Raw genomic sequence first — 18,098 nt, forward strand, 5'->3', positions numbered from 1 at the left:
ACGAGTGGTTTGACACGCCAAACATCAGCTTTGAAGATCTGCAGCTACCTATTGGCCTCAGTGTCGCCTTCCAAGGCGCCATTACTTCAGAACTTGCTATTGCCCAGCGCATAGTTGAACTGAAGCAGAAAATTGACTATGAAAAGGCTCAGTTCAAGAAGCATATGGCCAAGCTCAGCGTGCAAGAAGTGAAGAACTTCAAGACAATGATGCACGAGCTCAAGGAAGCCTTTGTGAAGAAGCGTGCAGAAGCTCAGGGCTCGCGTGAGCGCATGAAGACTCTGGCTGACAGATGTGTGCAAGCCTATAATGAGGCTGAGAAGCGCAAGGCACTTGGGCGTCCTGGCATCGACCCCAGGATGGCCGCAAAGAAGAAGAAGAAGCCTGCTACGGCTGAATCTGATGCACCAAGGCAAGAAGCAGTTCCGATTGTCTTCCCAACAAGAATGACTGGCTCAAAGCCTAAGAGTCGATCAACAGCTTCAGAGCTCAAGAAGACAAGAACTGCTGAGGCTGAAGCCAGGAAGAGGAAAAGCTCTGAAGCCTCTCCTACTTCCCCCAGCAAGAAAAAGAGAAAGACCAAGAAAGCTCGGGCTGCTCCCACAGAGCCCTTAATAGTTGAACCCATTTCTATGGTTCACCCTGACGCAGAATGTCAACTGACGATTCATGAGCCCGCTTCCACAGAGGCTCCTGAAGCTGAAGACATTCCAGCAGCTGATCCCATCGCTGCTGAAGACATTGCTCATCGTGACAATGTAGAAGATGATGCAACCCTTCCTCAGTTAGAACACAACGAACTCATCAGCATTGGTCGTCCACTGATGCCAATTGCACAGGATGCTTCATGGGCGGATCATCCTCAAGAGGAAGAAGACTATGAGGCCCAGCCCACTCCAACCCCACAGGCGTTGTCTGCGTTCCGTAGGCTTCGCAAAGGTCCAAGGCCTCAAGTCTATGCTGAAGACATTCCGGCTGCATCAGCCGCAGAAGAAGAAGTACCACAAGAGCCCACTCCTCTGCTCCACCAAGAAGCAGTTCTCCACAAGAACGTGCTTGTGACCGACCCTCCAGCTAGTCAAGTGGAGGATGAATATCTTGAGGCTGCCACAACCAACAACGAAGCTAATGTGGAGCCCTCCCCAGCAAAAGCTTCAGATGATAGCGAAGCCACTGAACCCACCACTTCTGTTCCCGAGTCTGCTGCCGGTCCCCAATTCAACTATCATGTTGAGCACAGGCCTCAGGTCCAGAAGCCAATCCCCAGACTGCCAAGGTTTCTAGGTCCTGCATCAGCACTTGGCTCCTTTAACATCAATGGCTTCAGGGCAGACAACACATTCTTCGATAGCTCCAAGAACCCCTACTCTAGGGAAAGGATATCATCTGATCAGTTCTGGAGCTATCCTCAGCGAAGCTACTACTCTTGCATTCTTTACAACCAAGGTCGCATCTTTCCACACAAGCGCCTTGACGTTGAAGCTATAGCTGGTCTGCCCTGTCTAGAAGAAGCGTTGGATTGCTTCAAGCAAGTGGGTTTGCTGCAGTTTGTCACTGATGAAGAGCATTGGAATGAAGAGCTGCTGCTACAATTCTATGCCACCCTTCACATCAAAGGATACAGCAGAGATCCGAAGACTTGGATCCTGGAGTGGATGACTGGCAACGTCCATCATGAAGCCAATGCATTTGACATCATTGAGCTCACTGGCTTGCCCACTCCTGGCGATCTTTTCGAGCAAGGCTGTCAACTGCATGCTGAAGCTATTGAGAGCATCTTTCAGTGGCCAGAACCTAATATGAGCCAAATGCTCAGCATGATGAAGCCATTGCCCCCAGATGCTGCGTATCCCACATAGTTCTTCGTTGAAGACCTTGAGTACCTGCCCAGAACCATCTATCACATCATCAGGCGGACTCTTTGGCCTATCAAAGGGCACTCTCCAAATGCCAAGCTTCAGGGTGCAATGAAGACTCTGGTCTTCTATATACTTCATGGCAAATGCTTCAATGCACAGGACTTCTTCATACGCCAACTTGCTGCATCAGGCATGGATCTGTTTGTTTTGAAATTCTACGCCCCTTGGGTCATGCGGTTGATCAAGCTACACTCCGCCATCAAGTATCAGCCCTCAGCCCGCAACCATCGGATCTTCCTGCCTGACGTGGACATGTCAACTGAAGCCATATATTCTGAGCCTGCCAAGCAACCTCTAAGTCTTCAGAATGCAGAACATCAGAGTTTCACTCAGAATGTTGAAGGCATTGAAGCAGTTTCTCGGGTGTATTCTTTGGCTGGCACTACACGTGCACCACACCCTGCTTCAACTGAAGCCACTGACAGTGCCACTGCTTCAAGACCCAAGAAGCACACTCGTGTTCTTAACGACCGAGAGCTTCTTGTGGCCCTACATCAGAAACAAGATAGGCATCATGACTGGCTGAAGCGTCAGATGAAAAGCCTCTTGGTGGATGTTAATCGCACTCGAAATCTTGCCACCAAGAACGCTTTCGTTGCCCATGAAACCTGTCGCCACACATGGAAAGGGCTAACGATGATGCTTTCTGAAGCTGATCTTCAAGAGGATGGCTTCACTGAGAGATTCAAGTTTGACTCCACACCTCCTCGAAGAGCTGTGCTGCTGGGAACTCCATCCCTTAAAGACTCTGAGTTCTCTTCCTCTGCTGCCACAGTCACTGCCAGAATCATTGAGGAAGAAGACGATGCTACTTCACCGCCATATTCTTCAGCACCTCCAAGCTCTTCTGCACCACCAAACAACACCAACAACCCTGCTACTTCACCTACTCCTCATGGGAACGAGTAGAGGCTCTATGTCTTCACACCTTTTTGGTCATTACTGACAAAAGGGGGAGAAGCATATGAGATTGATAGTCTTCAAGCGGGTTCATATGGGCGGGTGTCTTATATTTTGCTTCGTGCTTACAACTCTCGTTTTTGCTACAATTGGTTCTTATGAGTTGTAATACTTAAACCAGATGGTCGTCTGCTACTTGTTTTGCGAAGATAAATTTTGCATGTGCGACGATAAATTCCGCACTTAGCTCATTCTGCAGACGTCCATTTTCCATTATGCATATCATTATCTTCATATACTTTCACATGCATAGTGGATTGTCATCATAAGCTGAAGTGGATCTCCACAAGTATAACCTGCCATGTGCATCTGCATTCCAAAAGCAAATTAACTTATATGCACATCTTCAGGGGGAGCCCTTGCAACTTATGAAGACAATTCCTTATCTTTTACAAATTCACAGATTATATTCCCCGTTGCTTCAACTAGTTTGTCATCAATCACCAAAAAGGGGGAGATTGTAAGTGCATCTAGTGCCACCCCTAGTTGGTTTTGGAGTATTGACGACAAACCTAGTTGAGGGACTAATGTGTTTGTGAGAATTGTAGGATAACACAGGTAGAAGTCCCTCATTGATTCGGTTTTACTACCAGAGATGACCCCTAAAAATGTATGAAGACATTGAAGTCAAAGGTGGTATATGAAGATATTCACATTGAAGACTATGACAAGAGAAGACTCGATATGAAGCCTATGGAGCTCGAAGACTTAGATATTTCGTAGTTTTTTTTCTTTTGTGTTGAGTCATAGGAACCACCGTACTGTTAAGTGGGGTCCAGGAGAACCAGTCAGAATGACTGAAGTGATGCCTAAACCAAAAATCTATGTCTTCGAGTGAAGACTATGGGAGCGAATCTTGTCCAGAGTCGGACAAGTCAACTTTGCTTATAGCCCAAGTAAAGTTGTCGTGTGAGTTTGAAATCTGACCGTTGGGACACGTGTCAGTTCCTTAGTGACCCAGGGTCATTTCGGACAAATCAGGTCGGGTTGCCAAGTGGCTATAAATAGCCCACCCCCTACAACCATAAATGGTTGGCTGCTCAGATTGAGAGTACGACTTTTGTCGTTTGAGAGCAACCCACCTCGAAGCCTTCGAGAGAGAGAATTCCTTGCGAGGATAAAGCCCTAACCACCCAGAGCCAGAGAAAATTTGGCATCACTTAAGTCTTCTTGTCTGTGTGATCTGAAGACTTATTACACTTGAGGACTGTGCATCCTCCAGACGGTTAGGCGTCGCATTCAGAGCATCCAAGAGACATTGTGGATTGCCAGTGAACGAAGTCTGTGAAGGTTTGGGAGTCTAACCTGAAGGAAATATGCCCTAGAGGCAATAATAAAGTTATTATATATTTCCTTATATCATGATAAATGTTTATTATTCATGCTAGAATTGTATTAACCGGAAACATAATACATGTGTGAATACATAGACAAACAAGTGTCACTAGTATGCCTCTACTTGACTAAGCTCGTTAATCAAAGATGGTTATGTTTCCTGACCATGAACAATGAGTTGTTATTTGATTAACGAGGTCACATCATTAGTTGAATGATCTGATTGACACGACCCATTTCCATTAGCTTAGCACCCGATCGTTTAGTATGTTGCTATTGCTTTCTTCATGACTTATACATGTTCCTATGACTATGAAATTATGCAATTCCCGTTTGCCGGAGGAACACTTTGGGTGCTACCAAACGTCACAACGTAACTGGGTGATTATAAAGGAGCATTACAGGTGTCTCCAAAAGTAGATGTTGGGTTGGCGTATTTCGAGATTAGGATTTGTCACTTCGATTGTCGGAGAGGTATCTCTGGGCCCTCTCGGTAATACACATCACATAAGCCTTGCAAGCATTACAACTAATATGTTAGTTGTGAGATGATGTATTACGGAACGAGTAAAGAGACTTGCCGGTAACGAGATTGAACTAGGTATTGGATACCGACGATCGAATCTCGGGCAAGTAACATACTGATGACAAAGGGAACAACGTATGTTGTTATGCGGTATGACCGATAAAGATCTTCGTAGAATATGTAGGAGCCAATATGCGCATCCAGGTCCCGCTATTGGTTATTGACCGGAGACGTGTCTCGGTCATGTCTACATTGTTCTCGAACCCGTAGGGTCCGCACGCTTAAGGTTACGATGACAGTTATATTATGAGTTTATGCATTTTGATGTACCGAAGGTTGTTCGGAGTCCCAGATGTGATCACGGACATGACGAGGAGTCTCGAAATGGTCGAGACGTAAAGATTGATATATTGGAACCCTATATTTGGATATCGGAAGTGTTCCGGGTGAAATCGGGATTTTACCGGAGTACCGGGAGGGTTACCGGAACCCCCCGGGAGCTATATGGGCCATAGTGGGCCTTAGTGGAAAAGAGAAGGGGCTGCCCTTGATGGGCTGCGTGCCTCCCCCCTTCCCCTAGTCCTATTAGGACTAGGAGAGGTGGCCGGCCCCCTCCTCCTCTTTTCCCCCTCCGCGAATCCTATTCCAACTAGGATTGGGGGGGGGGGGGAATCCTACTCCCAGAGGGAGTAGGACTCTCCTGGCACACCAAGCTTGGCCGGCCAGCCTTCCCCCCTCTACTCCTTTATATACGGAGGCAGGTGGCACCTCTAGACACACAAGTTGATCCACGTGATCTGTTCCTTAGCCGTGTGCGGTGCCCCCTGCCACAATATTCCTCGATAATACTGTAGCGGAGTTTAGGCGAAGCCCTGCTGCTGTAGTTCATCAAGATCGTCACCACGCCGTCGTGCTGACGGAACTCTTCCCCAACACTTTGCTGGATCGGAGTTCGGGGATCGTCATCGAGCTGAACGTGTGCTCGAACTCGGAGGTGCCGTAGTTTCGGTGCTTGATCGGTTGGATCGTGAAGACGTACGACTACTTCCTCTACGTCGTGTCATCGCTTCCGCAGTCGGTCTGCGTTGGGTACGTAGACAATACTCTCCCCCTCGTTGCTATGCATCACATGATCTTGCGTGTGCGTAGAAATTTTTTTGAAATTACTACGAAACCCAACAGTGGTATCAGAGCCTAGGTTATTTATGTTGATGTTATATGCACGAGTAGAACACAAGTGAGTTGTGGACGATACAAGTCATACTGCCTACCAGCATGTCATACTTTGGTTTGGCGGTATTGTTGGACGAGACGACCCGGACCAACCTTACGCGTACGCTTACGCGAGACCGGTTCCCTCAACGTGCTTTGCACATAGATGGCTTGCGGGCGACTGTCTCTCCAACTTTAGTTGAACCAAGTATGGCTACGCCCGGTCCTTGCGAAGGTTAAAACGGAGTCTATTTGACAAACTATCGTTGTGGTTTTGATGCGTAGGTGAGATTGGTTCTTACTTAAGCCCGTAGCAGCCACGTAAAACATGCAACAACAAAGTAGAGGACGTCTAACTTGTTTTTGCAGGGCATGTTGTGATGTGATATGGTCAAGGCATGATGCTGAATTTTAATGTATGAGATGATCATGTTTTGTAACCGAGTTATCGACAACTGGCAGGAGCCATATGGTTGTCGCTTTATTGTATGCAATGCAATCGCGATGTAATGCTTTACCTTATTACTAAACGGTAGTGATAGTCGTGGAAGCATAAGATTGGTGAGACGACAACGATGCTACGATGGAGATCAAGGTGTCGCGCCAGTGACGATGGTGATCATGACGGTGCTTCGGAGATGGAGATCACAGGCACAAGATGATGATGGCCATATCATATCACTTATATTGATTGCATGTGATGTTTATCTTATTATGCATCTTATCTTGCTTTGATTGACGGTAGCATTATAAGATGATCTCTCACTAAATTATCAAGAAGTGTTCTCCCTGAGTATGCACCGTTGCGAAAGTTCTTCGTGCTGAGACACCACGTGATGATCGGGTGTGATAGGCTCTACGTTCAAATACAACGGGTGCAAAACAGTTGCGCACGCAGAATACTCAGGTTATACTTGACGAGCCAAGCATATACAGATATGGCCTCGGAACACGGAGACCGAAAGGTCGAGCGTGAATCATATAGTAGATATGATCAATATAATGATGTTAACCGATGAAACTACTCCATCTCACGAGATGATCGGACATGGTTTAGTTAATTTGGATCACGTGATCACTTAGAGGATTAGAGGGATGTCTATCTAAGTGGGAGTTCTTAAGTAATATGATTAATTGAACTTAAATTTATCATGAACTTAGTACCTGATAGTATCTTGCTTGTTTATGTTGATTGTAGATAGATGGCTCGTGCTGTTGTTCCGTTGAATTTTAATGCGTTCCTTGAGAAAGCAAAGTTGAAAGATGATGGTAGCAATTACACGGACTGGGTCCATAACTTGAGGATTATCCTCATTGTTGCACAGAAGAATTACGTCCTAGAAGCACCGCTGGGTGCCAGGCCTGCTGCTGGAGCAACACCGGATGTTATGAACGTCTGGCAGAGCAAAGCTGATGACTACTCGATAGTTCAGTGTGCCATGCTTTACGGCTTAGAATCGGGACTTCAACGACGTTTTGAACGTCATGGAGCATATGAGATGTTCCAGGAGTTGAAGTTGATATTTCAAGCAAATGCCCGGATTGAGAGATATGAAGTCTCCAATAAGTTCTATAGCTGCAAGATGGAGGAGAACAGTTCTGTCAGTGAGCATATACTCAAGATGTATGGGTATAATAATCACTTGATTCAATTGGGAGTTAATCTTCCAGATGATTACGTCATTGACAGAATTCTCCAATCACTGCCACCAAGCTACAAGAGCTTCGTGATGAACTATAATATGCAAGGGATGAACAAGACTATTCCCGAGCTCTTCGCGATGCTGAAAGCTGCGGAGGTAGAAATCAAGAAAGAGCATCAAGTGTTGATGGTCAACAAGACCACTAGTTTCAAGAAAACGGGCAAAGGAAAGAAGAAGGGGAACTTCAAGAAGAACGGCAAGCCAGTTGCTGCTCAAGAGAAGAAACCCAAGTCTGGACCTAAGCCTGAAACTGAGTGCTTCTACTGCAAGCAGACTGGTCACTGGAAGCGGAACTGCCCCAAGTATTTGGCGGATAAGAAGGATGGCAAAGTGAGCAAAGGTATATGTGATATACATGTTATTGATGTGTACCTTACTAATGCTCGCAGTAGCACCTGGGTATTTGATACTGGTTCTGTTGCTAATATTTGCAACTCGAAACATGGGCTACGGATTAAGTGAAGATTGGCTAAGGACGAGGTGACGATGCGCGTGGGAAACGGTTCCAAAGTCGATGTGATCGCGGTCGGCACGCTACCTCTACATCTACCTTCGGGATTAATATTAGACCTAAATAATTGTTATTTGGTGCCAGCTTTGAGCATGAACATTATATCTGGATCTTGTTTAATGCGAGACGGTTATTCATTTAAATCAGAGAATAATGGTTGTTCTATTTATATGAGTAATATCTTTTATGGTCATGCACCCTTGAAGAGTGGTCTATTCTTATTGAATCTCGATAGTAGTAATACACATATTCATAATGTTGAAGCCAAAAGATGCAGAGTTGATAATGAAAGTGCAACTTATTTGTGGCACTGTCGTTTAGGTCATATCGGTATAAAGCGCATGAAGAAACTCCATACTAATGGACTTTTGGAACCACTTGATTATGAATCACTTGGTACTTGCGAACCGTGCCTCATGGGCAAGATGACTAAAACACCGTTCTCCGGTACTATGGAGAGAGCAACAGATTTGTTGGAAATCATACATACCGATGTATGTGGTCCGATGAATATTGAGGCTCGTGGCGGATATCGTTATTTTCTCACCTTCACAGATGATTTAAGCAGATATGGGTATATCTACTTAATGAAACATAAATCTGAAACATTTGAAAGGTTCAAAGAATTTCAGAGTGAAGTTGAAAATCATCGTAACAAGAAAATAAAGTTTCTACGATCTGATCATGGAGGAGAATATTTGAGTTACGAGTTTGGTGTACATTTGAAAAACTGTGGAATAGTTTCGCAACTCATGCCACCCGGAACACCACAACGTAATGGTGTGTCCGAACGTCGTAATCGTACTTTACTAGATATGGTGCGATCTATGATGTCTCTTACTGATTTACCGCTATCATTTTGGGGTTATGCTTTAGAGACGGCCGCATTCACGTTAAATAGGGCACCATCAAAATCCGTTGAAACGACGCCTTATGAACTATGGTTTGGCAAGAAACCAAAGTTGTCGTTTCTGAAAGTTTGGGGCTGCGATGCTTATGTGAAAAAGCTTCAACCTGATAAGCTCGAACCCAAATCGGAGAAATGTGTCTTCATAGGATATCCAAAGGAAACTATTGGATACACCTTCTATCACAGATCCAAAGGCAAGACTTTTGTTGCTAAATTCGGAAACTTTCTTGAGAAGGAGTTTCTCTCGAAAGAAGTGAGTGGGAGGAAAGTAGAACTTGACGAGGCAACTGTACCTACTCCCTTGTTGGAAAGTAGTACATCACAGAAAATTATTTCTGCGACACCTACACCAATAAGTGAGGAAGTTAATGATAATGATCATGAAACTTCAGAACAAGATACTACTGAACCTCGTAGATCAATCAGAGTAAGATCCGCACCAGAGTGGTACGGTAATCCAGTTCTGGAAGTCATGCTACTAGATCATGATGAACCTACGAACTATGAAGAAGCGATGGTGAGCCCAGATTCCGCAAAGTGGCTTGAAGCCATGAAATCTGAGATGGGATCCATGTATGAGAACAAAGTATAGACTTTGGTTGACTTGCCCGATGATCGGCAAGCAATTGAGAATAAATGGATCTTCAAGAAGAAGACTGACGCTGATGGTAATGTTACTGTCTACAAAGCTCGACTTGTCGCGAAAGGTTTTCGACAAGTTCAAGGGGTTGACTACGATGAGACTTTCTCACCCGTAGCGATGCTTAAGTCTGTCCGAATCATGTTAGCGATTGCCGCATTTTATGATTATGAAATTTGGCAGATGGATGTCAAAACTGCATTCCTGAATGGATTTCTGGAAGAAGAGTTGTACATGATGCAACTAGAAGGTTTTGTCGATCCAAAGGGAGCTAACAAAGTATGCAAGCTCCAGCAATCCATTTATGGACTGGTGCAAGCATCTCGGAGTTGGAATAAACACTTTGATAGTGTGATCAAAGCATTTGGTTTTATACAGACTTTCGGAGAAGCCTGTATTTACAAGAAAGTGAGTGGGAGCTCTGTAGCATTTCTGATATTATATGTGGATGACATATTGCTGATTGGAAATGATATAGAATTTCTGGATAGCATAAAGGGATACTTGAATAAAAGTTTTTCAATGAAAGACCTCGGTGAAGCTGCTTACATATTAGGCATTAAGATCTATAGAGATAGATCAAGACGCTTGATTGGACTTTCACAAAGCACATACCTTGACAAAATTTTGAAAAAGTTCAAAATGGATCAAGCAAAGAAAGGGTTCTTGCCTGTGTTACAAGGTGTGAAGTTGAGTAAGACTCAATGCCCGACCACTGCAGAAGGTAGAGAGAATATGAAAGATGTTCCCTATGCGTCAGCCATAGGATCTATCATGTATGCAATGTTGTGTACCAGACCTGATGTGTGCCTTGCTATAAGTTTAGCAGGGAGGTACCAAAGTAATCCAGGAATGGATCACTGGACAGCGGTCAAGAACATCCTGAAATACCTGAAAAGGACTAAGGATATGTTTCTCGTATATGGAGGTGACAAAGAGCTCACCGTAAAAGGTTACGTTGATGCAAGCTTTGACACTGATCCGGACGATTCTAAATCGCAAACCAGATACGTGTTTACATTAAATGGTGGAGCTGCCAGTTGGTGCAGTTCTAAACAAAGTGTCGTAGCAGGATCTACATGTGAAGCGGAGTACCCAGCTGCTTCGAAAGCAGCGAATGAAGGAGTCTGGATGAAGGAGTTCATATCCGATCTAGGTGTCATACCTAATGTATCGGGTCCAATGAAAATCTTTTGTGACAATACTGGTGCGATTGCCTTGGCAAAGGAATCCAGATTTCACAAAAGGACCAAACACATCAAGAGACGCTTCAACTCCATCCGGGATCTAGTCCAGATGGGAGACATAGAGATTTGCAAGATACATACAGATCTGAATGTTGCAGACCCGTTGACTAAGCCTCTTCCACGAGCAAAACATGATCAGCACCAAGGCTCCATGGGTGTTAGATTCATTACAGTGTAATCTAGATTATTGACTCTAGTGCAAGTGGGAGACTGAAGGAAATATGCCCTAGAGGCAATAATAAAGTTATTATATATTTCCTTATAATCATGATAAATGTTTATTATTCATGCTAGAATTGTATTAACCGGAAACATAATACATGTGTGAATACATAGACAAATAAAGTGTCACTAGTATGCCTCTACTTGACTAGCTCGTTAATCAAAGATGGTTATGTTTCCTGACCATGAACAATGAGTTGTTATTTGATTAACGAGGTCAACATCATTAGTTGAATGATCTGATTGACATGACCCATTCCATTAGCTTAGCACCCGATCGTTTAGTATGTTGCTATTGCTTCTTCATGACTTATACATGTTCCTATGACTATGAGATTATGCAACTCCCGTTTGCCGGAGGAACACTTTGGGTGCTACCAAACGTCACAACGTAACTGGGTGATTATAAAGGAGCATTACAGGTGTCTCCAAAGGTAGATGTTGGGTTGGCGTATTTCGAGATTAGGATTTGTCACTCCGATTGTCGGAGAGGTATCTCTGGGCCCTCTCGGTAATACACATCACATAAGCCTTGCAAGCATTACAACTAATATGTTAGTTGTGAGATGATGTATTACGGAACGAGTAAAGAGACTTGCCGGTAACGAGATTAACTAGGTATTGGATACCGACGATCGAATCTCGGGCAAGTAACATACCGATGACAAAGGGAACAACGTATGTTGTTATGCAGTCTGACCGATAAAGATCTTCGTAGAATATGTAGGAGCCAATATGGGCATCCAGGTCCCGCTATTGGTTATTGACCGAAGACGTGTCTCGGTCATGTCTACATTGTTCTCGAACCCGTAGGGTCCGCACGCTTAAGGTTACGATGACAGTTACATTATGAGTTTATGCATTTTGATGTACCGAAGGTTGTTCGGAGTCCCGGATGTGATCACGGACATTACGAGGAGTCTCGAAATGGTCGAGACGTAAAGATTGATATATTGGAAGCCTATGTTTGGACATCGGAAGTTGTTCCGGTGAAATCGGGATTTTACCGGAGTACGGGAGGGTTCACCCCCCGGGAGCTATATGGGCCATAGTGGGCCTTAGTGGAAAAGAGAAGGGGCTGCCTTCATGGGCTGCGCGCCTCCCCCCTTCCCCTAGTCCTATTAGGACTAGGAGAGGTGGCCGGCCCCCTCCTCCTCTTTTCCCCCTCCGCGAATCCTATTCCAACTAGGATTGGGGGGGGGGGAATCCTACTCCCAGAGGGGGTAGGACTCTCCTGGCACACCAAGCTTGGCCGGCCAGCCTTCCCCCCTCTACTCCTTTATATACGGAGGCAGGTGGCACCTCTAGACACACAAGTTGATCCACGTGATCTGTTCCTTAGCCTTGTGCGGTGCCCCCTGCCACAATATTCCTCGATAATACTGTAGCAGAGTTTAGGCGAAGCCCTGCTGCTGTAGTTCATCAAGATCGTCACCACGCCGTCGTGCTGACGGAACTCTTCCCCGACACTTTGCTGGATCGGAGTCCGGGGATCGTCATCGAGCTGAACGTGTGCTCGAACTCGGAGGTGCCGTAGTTTCGGTGCTTGATCGGTTGGATCGTGAAGACGTACGACTACTTCCTCTACGTCGTGTCATCGCTTCCGCAGTCGGTCTGCGTTGGGTACGTAGACAATACTCTCCCCCTCGTTGCTATGCATCACATGATCTTGCGTGTGCGTAGAAATTTTTTTGAAATTACTACGAAACCCAACACTACCTTGAAGACTTACCAGAGTGATTGGGCGAGGACTATGTGACCTTAGCTCAAGGAGAATACGGTGAGAACTTGGTGTCCTGAGCTGCGTGTTCAGGACTGGGTGTCCAGGACTGTGTGTCCTAAGATTTAAATACCTAGCCGCTCCAACCAGACGTACAGTTGTCACAGCAACTGGAACTGGTCCAACACATCATTGTCTTCAACGAGTCACTGGTTTCATCTTCACTTCCTTTTACTTACTGATCACTCATTGTGAAGTCATTGCGTGTCTGCTCTATCTTTCGTCTTCACAACGTGAGTGTATGATCTGTTTGGCTTCATAGTATCTTCCTACCTGATCCTTATTACACTACAGCTATTTGTCACTGTGCTTTCACTCTGTTGATACTTGACCATGGCTTGCCTAGTGTAGTCTAACTTCCGCTGCATAGTAATAGGCATATCTCTACTGTTTGTCTTCATAACTTCCACGTTTTGAAGACTTTCATAAAAATCGCCTATTCACCCCCCTCTAGTCGATATAACGCACTTTCAGGTTCTTTACAAAAAAAACCTCATTTTGGGCACTAAAAATGGAAAATTGATTTTTTTGTCCAAAGAAAATAAAAACTCCCCTAGAAAATATTATTCGTCATTGCAAGATGCACCCCTGTGCACTATATGAGATCATTTGAACAAACTATGTCATGCATTTTTATGCCCGTTTCAAAATGCGGTCAAAACGACGGGCTTGACCGTTCCTAGCTAGTGGTTGAATCTTGCAAAAAATTTGATGTTTCTCTGATTAAATAGATACTTATGTATATACAAATGATTTTTGAAAAAAATAAAGAGCAAACTATGAGGCAGCTACAGTTCAAATTTGACCCACTTCCAACTGAATCAGCGAAAATTTGTCTTTTTCACGAGAGGTGGATCGAAACTTTTGACACCCAACCATTTGGTCAATTGTACATTAAATATGGCCTAATATTTTCTAAGAATGGTGTGGTCTAAATTTGGAACAAATATATGGTAGGTCCTTCACAAAAAAACTCATTTTGGACATTCAAAAAACTGAAAATGAATTTTCCGTGCAAAGAAATGAAAACTCCCTTATGCAACATTGTTTGCCATTCCAAGATGCACCCTTGTGTATAATATGAGATCATTTGAATAAACTATCCCATGAATATATACCATTTTTGACACTCTAAAGATAGAATATATATTTAGTTTTTGCAAAAAAAACTCATTTTTTAGAACAATTTTTAAGGATATTTGTATTATTCCATGTTTGTTATTTTTCTGAAAAACATGTCTCATTTGTGACACGATGCGAAGATTTTATATTGCACTTTTTTTTAATTCTATCATGTTACAAAATAACCGACATGTTTTAGCATATTATTTAATTGATCACGGTCAATTTAAATAATTATAAAGTTATCAAAATACGTACAACGTTTTGATTGGTCAATTGGCATTTCACGCGGATCATGCATCAGCCATCGTTGGATGGTCCGGGATCCCACGGCAGCCCTGACCCCTCACCATCTCACCCACCTAGACCTAACACAGCCCGCACTCCTCCTCTCGTCCCACGGCCGCCACCCCCAACCCTCTCGCTCCCTCCGATCCACTTCTCGCACCTTGATCCAGATCGATGTCACCGCCTCTCGCACCTCGCCTGCAAGCCCCTCCGCCGTCGCCTGCAAGCACCTCCCCTAGCCCCGGCCACCCACTCCCCTTCGTCCTCCCGCAGCAGCTCACCCGCAGCCCTCCCCGTGGCTCTAGGGTTTCGGGGGCGGCGCCGCCTCCATTGCCGGCACGGTTCCGGTGACTCTGGAGGCTCCTCCCCTGACATCTACCGCGCCCCACATGCAGCTCAGCCCCCTGGATGGTGCTCCTCCGCCCGGCACCGTGCTGGGACAGCCGCGTCCCTGACTTGTCGCTTCCCCAACGGCTGCTGCTGGACCCGACCTATCCTCCCCGCTCCATCGGCCCCCTCTCCGGCCGCCAGACTTCCTCGCGCACGTCGTGGTCCAGCTGGGCAAGGTACTCATCATCCTCCCCTCCTCTACCCCCTATCTCTCTCTCTCTGACTCGATTTGGATGCCCATGGTTGGATCTGATTTGGATGCCCCATGGATGCATCCGATTTGGATGCTGCTCTAGTCTTCTTCTTCTTCCTCATGGTGATGCGGTTCCCTCCCTCCCTCTCGCAGGTCTTCTTCTTCCTCGATCTGCTGCAGCCGCAACAACTCAAGGCCATGGAGCAGCAACCATGGATTTTTCTTCTTCTTCCCTGAGATGAGATGAAGTTTGTTTTCCTCAAGGTCAAGGTGCAGCAGCTCGACTTGGACTTCATGCAGCACGACGCTCAGCCACTCCTCTCCTCTTGGATCTAACCCACGCAGCAGCAACTCCAGGCCAAGGTGCGCCCACTCCCCTCCCCTCCTCTGCTTGATCTTATTTGATTGGATTCACTTTCCTCACGCCTCTCTGTTTGCATTGCAGGCTCTGTTGGTCGGTCTTCATGTTGCTGGTGCTACATGAGGACCCTCTCCTGGATGGATGGATCATGCTGCTGCTACGTAAGGGCCCTCTCCTGGATGGATGGATGGATCCAGGAGGAGGAGGTTTGGTGTTTGACAACCTCAAGGTTCCTGTTTTTCTAGACAGATGCATTCATTTGTAGTGTGGTGTGGTGGCAGCAGAGTAGAGCAGATCAACCTCCTGATGCTTTTCTCGTTTGAATCTGTATACATTGTTTCGAGGGAAACATGTATTGTTGGTTCCTACAACTTCCTTCCACACCTGAGAAATATTACTGTCTTGTGTAGCTTCTTATTGTCAAGAAATCTCACTTGTTCTCAACAATATTTTGTTAGTTAGTTCTGATGGTTTGTCCTCACTGCATATTCTGTTGTGATTTAATTTGACTTGTTAACAATGGCTGTCAATCAATCAAACACAAGCAAATTAAATGTTTACTAGTATTCCATATAGTGCTTGTTGTGCAGTGTATAGTTTTGAATGGTTCAATTATACAGAGCTCTTCATGCCCAAGATGAGAAATTCTTGTTGTCAATTTGTTTGATGCCATCATTTTCTTACCATCATATTATATGTGCCGCTCAACATTCAACCTGCTTTAATCTGTCTAGTATTCAGTTTGTACCTCATCTAGCACACTGCCTAAAATTGCCACTATTGTTTCAATGAAATTAGTAGAATTACCTTGTGATTCCTCTGTTTGCTTCATGTTATGGTTGCTCTACTGCTAGTGTCTTACTAGCTTGTTCTGGCTCATCGTGTTCCTGCTTGTAGTTAATTTTCCATGTGCCTAAGTATATGAGTAGTACACGTGCAAGCAAACATTTAAACTGAAACCCATCCATCCTCTGTACTATATTGTACTGAAGAAGTAATGTAGATGCATATACATGCAATTTTATTAAGTGAATGCCATGCAAACAACTAACTTGCTCTTGTCCACGTAGATGGAGTAGGAGGATGAGCAGCAACAACAAATGTGCCTGATGGTGAAGAAGCACCTGATGACCAGAACTCGTTCAAGTGCTCTTTAGTCCTTCCAAAACAAGGTCTTGATGCCCCCCTTATAGAAAATGTTCATATATGTTCCTGCATGATGCGTGTGTGCATGTTGGATGGTCACATTCTAGTGTACTAGCTAGCTAGTAAGCTGGTTTTGCTACCGGATGATTGAATGTCATCTCAGTTTGTACCTCATCTAGCTCACCACCTCAAATTGCCATTGATTTGTTAGTGTTTCCTTCTTGGTTGGCTAAACATATCCGTTTGTTTGATTTGGAGCATTAGACGCTCTCCATCGATGATTGCCTAATTTTATTCATCATCTCCATAATATATTCATTTGATTGTCTACTACATCTCCACTTAAACACTCATAATGCTACTGTCCACCCTTTGTTCAATTGGACTGACTATATATCTCTTGTTAAAATTGTGGTCTTGATCTTTTCTTTAAACTTGGGACATCATGCATAACTAGCTCTTCCTTTTCAGTCTAAACCTGAGACCTCTTTTGTTTTCAGTCACACTGTTGTTTTGCTGTGCTTGATAAACCTGAGACTTCTTTCTATTGTAATATTGAAGTTGTTTGGTTCTGGCCTCAGCAGTAGTACACCAATATTGAAGTTGTTCACTCTTTTACAGGAGCTCCAGGCCTAATTCTTTTGGAGTGTGAAACCGTGAAGCCAAGTGCGAATCAGTGAAGCCCTACTTAGCAAAGAGTTTTTTGGTTCTATAGTAGACTGTAAATTGTAATATTGTAACAGATTGTAAAAGACTAATGTAGTGTTATTTGATGAATTATATTTGTCCCGTCCTATTTGAAATAGTGATTATGTATGTTGAAAAGATGTGAAATGGAAACTTGACCAGCGGTACCAATTTATGTCCCACTTATGAACATAATCTGAGAAATTTTGAAATTTTTGACATGTGGGACCCATCTGACTAGTGGGACCAGCTCTAAAATAAAATGATTGAAAAATAGAAAATCAATTGGTGGAAAGAAGGCCATGGCCCAACAATAAAAAGGCTGCAATATTGGGCTTGGCCCATGAATCCAACCAAAAATTGACAGAAAAAATACAAATAGGTTGAATTGTTGGGCTTGACCCATGTAAAACATTGAATTGGACTGGGCTGATTCTTATCCACGTCAGCTTTCCACGCTGGATCCTAAGTGACCTGGGGAGACTACCAGAGACCAAAAATTTGGTCGTGGAACCAACGACCTTTTACATATCACAAATAAGGTCGTTAATTTCAATTTATGGCGGCCAGCTTTTGACCATCTATCTGTTTTTGGTCGCAAAAAGGTCTCAAATGAAAACCCATGGCCATTCAGCGACCAATAGTGATGGTTGCAACTTGACATATTTCTTGTAGTGTTAGTGCCTTCCCATCCCCGTCCTAAGCACTGTCGATCACCCGCAACGTCCTGTCTCTGGCACCACCTTGGTGAGTCCATCTTATTTTGTATGATTTAGATAGTTACTTGTATAATTTTCTTACTTGTATGATAGTTTGTTATACATAGTGCCATGGTCTTGATATCCGTCGCCGTTGACCCTCGTTCGGTTTATGATTCAGATGTGGTATATTCTCTTAGATAACTATTTGTTGCACTTCATGTTTATGACAATTATGCCCATCAAGT

At 44.4% G+C, this 18,098-nt stretch overlaps 1 long non-coding RNA gene across 1 annotated transcript; it reads left to right on the plus strand.

Moving 5' to 3' along the window:
• Positions 1-14,456: 14,456 nt before the first annotated feature.
• Positions 14,457-17,280, plus strand: LOC125521662. The gene is made up of 5 exons (XR_007289366.1): positions 14,457-14,941; positions 15,112-15,321; positions 15,404-15,548; positions 16,390-16,491; positions 17,087-17,280. It is a non-coding gene; the product is annotated as an uncharacterized LOC125521662 (long non-coding RNA).
• Positions 17,281-18,098: the final 818 nt, after the last annotated feature.

The sequence above is a fragment of the Triticum urartu genome, chromosome 7 (genome assembly GCF_003073215.2).
Source record: "Triticum urartu cultivar G1812 chromosome 7, Tu2.1, whole genome shotgun sequence".
NCBI lineage: Eukaryota > Viridiplantae > Streptophyta > Magnoliopsida > Poales > Poaceae > Triticum > Triticum urartu.